This window comes from Dermacentor silvarum, chromosome 10 (assembly GCF_013339745.2).
Source record: "Dermacentor silvarum isolate Dsil-2018 chromosome 10, BIME_Dsil_1.4, whole genome shotgun sequence".
Taxonomy (NCBI): domain Eukaryota; kingdom Metazoa; phylum Arthropoda; class Arachnida; order Ixodida; family Ixodidae; genus Dermacentor; species Dermacentor silvarum.
In genome coordinates, this window is record NC_051163.1 from 28,692,886 (window position 1) to 28,700,516 (window position 7,631).

The following is a 7,631-nucleotide window of genomic DNA, read 5'->3' on the forward strand; positions in this document are numbered from 1 at the left end:
CTGAGTTGCCGCACGGTTTTTTGAACAAAACTGTAATGGGGCATCGTCTGAGTAGAGCATCAGAACAGTGAAAGGGGTCACAAGTAGGTTTTCAAGTATACGGCGCTGTATAATAAGCACAAGTGTCGTCACCACTGGCACAAACTAAACATGTTTAGCAGATTCATTCGTTTATCGCAGACTCCACGTTCCGTAAGCTACTGACTCTACGCGCGACATGACGGCATCTGTGAGAATGAAGAAGTTTGACGCATTCGCAAGGCGTGGTGCAGTGTGGAAGCACTATGTTCTGTCAAAGGCTCATCACGTGATGCATATATCTGGCGGTTATATTCGAAGTGTTGATCTCAACAGTGTGTACGACTAGCTGAAGCACGAATGAATGAAAGCCCTAATAGGTGGATGTCAATATGGGATACCTTTGAATAATTGTGGTGTCGTCGTTCTATGCGATTCCATCCTCGAATCGAATACATAGAATTAGCAAATTTGAATCTTTATGGGAATGATTTTCGAATACATTTCGTCGTCAACTTCACATTGCCCAATGTAATAATGACGTGAAAATACGCCGAAATTCATAATTGTAGTGAAGCACGAGTAGCTGCTTAGCAGAACACGTTGCATCATCAGACATTATATTTCTCTAGGAGTGGAGTAACGAATTTTGTGTCTTGTTTTCCGTGATGCCCGCTGCGTGATGTCTGGCTCGACTCGAAACAACAGTACTTCGAATCTGTTTGCACTTGTGAACCTATGTGCGAGTTTCGCATGCCGTGTGGCACTAACAGGTTCGATAGGGCACGTCTACACCGCATTCGGCTAAATGGCGCAAATAAGAATTATTTACAAATTAAGATCAAGGGAATCAGGTCGCCACTGTGCTCTGCGAACAATGTACGGGAATGCATAGCCCACTTAATCTGCGCTTACAGGCTATTTGGGCGAGACTCAACCCCATTTGACATCTACGTAAAGCGAAGCATTCTTTGTGTGATTGGTTCACAAACCACGTGTGTGCATATGAAGTGTGGTTTTCGAGGGTAGAAATATTAATATGAAAGAGCAGCATGGTTATTCGAAGAAATAATTTTATATGCAGTGAAATATAGGAAGGCCGGATATTATATACACGTAGTTACGTGCAGTGCGCAGTACGTATATTGTTTGGTAAATCTTTCACTGGTGATCCAGACTGTCGTGTTGCCTTTGTGGTGTTTCTGGCGCGTCAGTCTCTTCTAGTGCATATGCTGGAGCGAAACGCGCCAAGCGTCTCAACGTGCAGGCTTCCCGGCGAGAAAGTGTGCTCTATGCCGATTCTCGAAGCACGCGTTCGTGCCGTTCGGCGTTAGACGCCAGACACGTACGAAAACGTGCCTCGAACTGGGCAAAAACAATTAGCTTTGAAAGCAGCCTCAATATTCGCACTCAGCATTCGTTACAGATTGCTATCACGAGAGCTAAGACACGTCCTTGGCCCACGGACTAACGCTGCCTGTGCAAATCGCGCAGCGAAGGCACCTTTGAACGTTTTCAGACACATGGCCTGAATCAGGTACTATAGTCAGTTGAGTGTTGTGGTACGTTTCGTATGGGAATTGTACAACCGTCATGCACTGCTGCATATTATTTCATTTTTCATCGTACCCATCCGGAGTAACTAGGTGACCTCTTCACGATTCATTAATGAGCCTCTCTCTCTCTCTCTCTCAGACAGCTGGACTTTCCCGGTCAATCCGCAGAAATTCGAGCACAAATTTCGCTCAGACGTGGCAACTGGCAACGAGTAATACTTGGTATTAAGCCGCTTTGCAGGTTCGTCTACCGTTTCGCTGGCGCAGGCCAACATGCTTTGCCAGCGGTGTGCCCATCGTTGCTGCAGCTGCTGCACAACTTCGTCTGCAAGGTACATTACACACGGCATTCTATTCCAATTGAAAGGCTTTTTGCGCTTCGTCAGTGGTCAGAGTGGCGCTCCACCCGCGTTACCAGCACGAATGCCATCTAAATAAAGCTGGCCGAACAGCTGTCGCTGCTTCCCAACGCCGGCCACAAAACGAACCTAATGTTTCTCCAATTTAGCAAAACATTTGCCGGAATTCGGCACAAAAAAACTACGTTGCGCATTTCACGGCCGTTTATCTTCTCGCGAAACTAACGCGTGCGCTCGTGTAAACCATGTGATGTCGTTTGTCACACAAGATATGTCGCTGCGGGTGGCCCGCCATACACTCGCGCACAACTTGACACGTGACCGCGATACAAGCGCTACAGCGTAGGGAGGAGGACGCAGTCACGACGCTAAGAGGCAATTCGTCTCAATTTCTTCATGCTGAGCGAGACATTTGCGAAAGAGATAGCGGTTCGTTATAGCAAGCACGTCGGGTAAAACACGTATGCACATGAGAAGCGAGGAGAAAACTGCTGAGGAAAATGGTCTTAAGCAAGGCCTGCAATGTCGCTCGCTAGGCTCTGCCATCGTTAACTTTTTGTTCTCGATATTCTTGACGCACAAGCAAGCACCATTAATCAGCATTTGTAGCGGCTACGTGAACGACTATGTCATTAGCATAAGGAGCTAGCTGACCATCGCTCGAGCCACTTTAATGAGGCTGGCGATACGACGCGATTTCTTTGGAAGCGCTTAACAGCTCTAGGAGAGAAGGTATTTGTCTGAAGAGTTACTAATGCAAGCGCAAGCTATAATAGCGATATGATTATGGCACCGACCCTAGGCAGAACCGTTTTTACCACGTCACAGTTGATTAGATTTCATTAGTGACGTTAATATGTTGTTTCATTTCAGAAAGAGAGAGAGACAGGAGAAAGGGTATAGGCAGGGAGGTTATCCGGATGGGAAGAACCGGTTTGCTACCCTACGCTGAGGAGAGAGGGGAGGGGAAGGTAAAGTGACAGGAAAGTAGAGATAGAGGAAGAAAGGAGAAAAGATACACAATCACAATCACAATCGGTTACTGTCACCGCACAGCAGAGTAGCACTTGCAGCACTATAAACGCGTTCAAGCTACAGCCGCTTGTCCAAGCCTGTTGCCCTTAAAAAAACACCACATATCCACGGGGTGAATGATGATGAGTGGGCGAAGCTCCGGAGGGAATCATCGGTAAACCGTGAATCTTCCGTGTAATTCGCCCAGTCTCGCCGCACTAAATCGAACGATTGACTTCCACCAATGACACGCGCCATATGTGACGTCATTCCTATTTTATAACAGCGCCCTTCATTATAGTTGCACCATCTCCCGCTTAAGGGGACGCTAGCACAAACGCGTTAGAAACGTGCAGTACTCTAAGGGGAAGAGGCCACAGCGTCTTACGCAGCCGTTTACACATGCCGGAACGTGCACCGCGTTTGCCGACGCCATCAGCGTTTATGAATACGGGGGTAAGGCGGAGGCCCACAGCGTCTTACACCAGCTTCTTGCACGGGCCGTAACGCGCTAGCACAAACGCGTTAGAAACGCGCAGTCTTTCGTTAATGTTGGGTATTTATTGCCATCGGGGTGCGTCTATCCATGTGCGCTTCGTGGCGTAGTGGTAAGCGCCACGCGTTCAGAAGCGAGGGGTCCCTGGTTCGATTCCGCTACGGCCACAACTCTCGGAATTTTTTTTTTTCTCATAAAAGTAGACGTGGCTACCTACTACGACGACTACGACGACTACTACTACAGAGGAGGGACAGACCCACACCCTAAGGAGCTTCGCCCTAAAAGCAATATTATTATAAGTTGGGTAGCGGTATTACACTTAAGGAATACCAGATAATTTCTATCATTAAAGGATGATTGGAAATAATAGCTAAAATAAAAAAATGAAATGTATTTCTCTTTAACCCAATGTTTTTTGCAAAAAAAAACATATCTTTTGTGGCCTAGCATTAGCGAAGATAGCGAAGATTTAAAAATGCAAAGAAGCACCTAATCTTTGTGAACTGTGCTGTAATAGTCTGTCTACCGCGCAATGTTACACGTATAAGACATTTATCTGGTGAACATCTTTGTTTCGTTTTGAATAAATTTAGGGATCCTTTGTAGTCGAGGTAAGTTTGCATCTCTATGGTATATGCATGCGTGTTAAACAGATAAATGGGCAGCGTGAGTATTGTTGACTGTGCCTTGGGGTAGCTATCTCCTTCAAGTAGCCCCCTTACTGCTTTTCTAAGCTATTTAGCATCAGCTAACTGAGTAAGAATCGCAAGTGAAAACTTCTTTAGAAACAAAAAAACAAGTATTAAACACAACAAGGAAACCAAAAACAAATCAGCAGCCCCTCCCCTGTCAAGGAAATGGGAATAAGCGAAGCTTGTCGAGTGTTTTTTCGGTGTTCCTCGGAACTAAGTGCACTGACGAGTACCACGTTGTGTTCGAACCACAAACGGTCACTGCAGCTGGCTCAGAAGTTCCGGTTGAGAAACTCGCGTTGAAACCTGGCCGTCGCACCGGGGAAGTTGGCGCTAGCGTTGCCGAGGCGTGCATCTCAGTTGTCGGGTTCCTGGAGGGCGAGACAACGCTCACGTTTCCCCTGGGTTTTGGAAGCCCTCACGCTAGAATCGGCAGTCGACAACGAACCCTTTCCCGAGTGAGTTCGCGGCGCCGTTGCTCAAGCGCAGCCTGCTCCTCGGCGGAACGCACCAGCGCGGCATTCCCATCCGGGAGCCGAAACTGGTCTGAGGCGAAGGAAGCCTGGGGGAGTGCGCACCAACCCCCTATCCTTCCCTTTCCCTCCCGGCGACACACCAAACGACCTTGATTGATCGAGCGCGTCACGTGATCCGGCACCGCACAGCTTTCCCCACACCTGCTCTTTCTTTCTTTCTGCATTTCTTTCTTTTTTTCCTTCCTTCTTTCCTTCTTTTTCTTTCTCGTCTCTGGCTCATAACCGCATATCCCTGGCTCATACCCGCATATCCAATGCGGGTATGCGCCACACCTGAGTTTTTGCGTGACAACAATGCCACCGAAACTTGTGAGCCAATAAAGCTTCACTTAAAAAAAAACACGAGGATTGTTCTGTATAACTGTTTGCTGTTTGCATTCGCAGAGTATGTGTAACTTGGTGCGTCCCAACGTGAACCACCCACAACTTGAAAACATGAGCAGCAACTGTCTCATCTGTCCAAAAAAGCAAACCCGGGGTAACCCGTGATATAAAAACCATACTGTGCCAGTGAATTGGGCTGTATACGCTTACAGCTCATGGCGCGACTGCGCTAATCACGTGAAGAGTACCTTTATTCGCGCTTTCTTTCTCATCAGTACTTAGCTCAAAGCGAATGTTTTAGTGGGTGCAGTTGCTCTTACATGCTCAAAAGGCGACAAATGCTTTTAGAAATTATAAAACCCGAATGCGACATACACCTAGCATTAAACTCGAGCACACTAGGCCAAATACAAACACCATGACATGACCCGGACACATTACAGAGAAAGAAAATCCCAAAGAGAATATAGATAAAATAATCACCTAAAATAGCGGTGAAAAAAAGTTGTCGCAGTTTCACCTGAAAGGTGAACCATCAATTGCGATAGCAAATTTGAAGAGAGCTATACGGAGTAATGATAGCAGCTTTATCAGCTGTATAAACTTGTACATGCAGCAGCACCGGCAACACGCAGAACTGTTGTCGACGCCGTCGGCGTTTTGCCCGCGTTCGCTCAAAATGCGTGCGGCGTTGGTGACTGTTGCCGGAGCCTCTGATATCAATAGGCACTTGGTGCCGCAGCTAAACGTCGCCTCCCTTCCCTCCACCTCCCCCCCCCCCCCCCCCCACGGCCTTTCGTGCGTCGGAAGAAGGCACGTTTGCTCTACATATATGGTGATTGTAGAGGAGGAAAGAGACGCCCACTTCTGCAGCCCTTAAGGGAGCACGGCGCAGAACGCGCGTTTGTTCTCCGCCGTGCGTTCACTCCCCGTGAAAGCGCGCGTCCCTCGCGCCCTTTCACTCACACATACAGCGTTCGGCGCGCGGCGACGATTTCATCTCCATTGACGTCATACGGAACCTCACGGCGACGGCGACGGCGACGCCGACGGCAGAAATCTGCTTTTGAGTGTCCATATAATTGCTATCGCAATAAAAAAATTATCACCGCACCTTTCACTCTGTCAAGATGGTCGAACAGTGACGCTGCGTTCGATACACCGAGTGTTACGAGTGTTACATGTGCATGTGTTGCATGTGATGCAATTGCGTAAAACGTTACGCAATTGAAACGTTGCGAGGCGAGAAGAGGCAGCGTCTTCCAAGGCTACTCGACAAGTGTTCTTTGGTCGAAACTTGCCGAGCCGCCTCCAGAGGCATCGGCTGCTGTCACGGACACCACGCGCGTTCGGCGTGAACGCGGGGAAACGCGGACGGCGTCGACAGCAGCTCTACGCGTTACGGGTTATCCGCAAGGGCACGCTGCACATAAACACCTTTTCTTATCGCCTCTCCTCCAAGCGCCCAGCGTGGCCCTTCATTGGTTGCCTCCTCCACCCAGCGCGCGCCCTCTCATTGGTCGCCTCTTCCCCCAGCGCGCCTCTCCTCCTCTGCTGGTCACGTGACCTGCCCTCTCGTGACGCGGCTCTCATCCTCTCCAGTTCACGTGACCTGCGTGACACCGGACAGACGGCGAAAAGTCGACTAAGAACAGCTCCGCTGTTAAAACAGCAGTTTAGGCAAATATGTCCGTGCTAGGAAAGGATGAATTATAGGTGATCTGCAAACGAGTCATGTGACAAATGGCACGCATCTCAGGATAAAATGCATCAGAACATTTGGCGGCTCTTGCATGGGGCATACGAAATCGTAGTGACATCAATAACAGGTCACAATCGATGAAGCCACGCACAACTTTATGAAGAAACTGCATGTCACGCATAAGTCGCCTCTCATGAAGATTAGACGTACTGAGGTCTGCTTGGAGAGAATCATAGTTATAGAAACAACGGCATCGACATAAAGCAGGCGTTCCTAGGGATGGCGTTTTGTCTGCTTCTCTCTCTTGCAACACAGATGAATGTATGTATATATATATATATATATATATATATATATATATATATATATATATATATATATATACGGCGCCCTAGGTAATCAAGACAAAGTTTCTAAATTGCGTGGCATGTTTTACATGAAGAAGACAAGTGTATGGTTATATTTGTCTAGTTGAGAAACCGCCAGTAACTTTATTTAGTGGCTGACATGCAATAAGTTAGTAAATTCAATACGCGCAATTTTTCAATTTTGCTTTTAATTCTCGAGATATCAATTAGTGGGTTGTAGAGGGCAGTTAGAGACGTAAAAAAAGATGTTTCCCGCAAGGTTCACGTCGTATGTTTACTTTTTATTCCGACAGCAAATATATGGACACTCCAAAGCAGATTTCTGCTGTCGGCGTCGCCGTCGTCGTAGCCGTCGCCGTGAGGGTGCGTATGACGTCAACGGCGATGAAATCGTCGCCGCGCTCCGGACGCTCTATGTGCGAGTGAAAGGGCATGAGGGACGCTCGCTTTCACGGGGAGCGAACGCACGTCGGAGAGCAAACGCGCGTTCTGCGCCGTGCTCCCTGAAGGGCTGCAGATTAATCGAGCTCTTCCTCCATTTCCATATATACAGGCAAACGCAA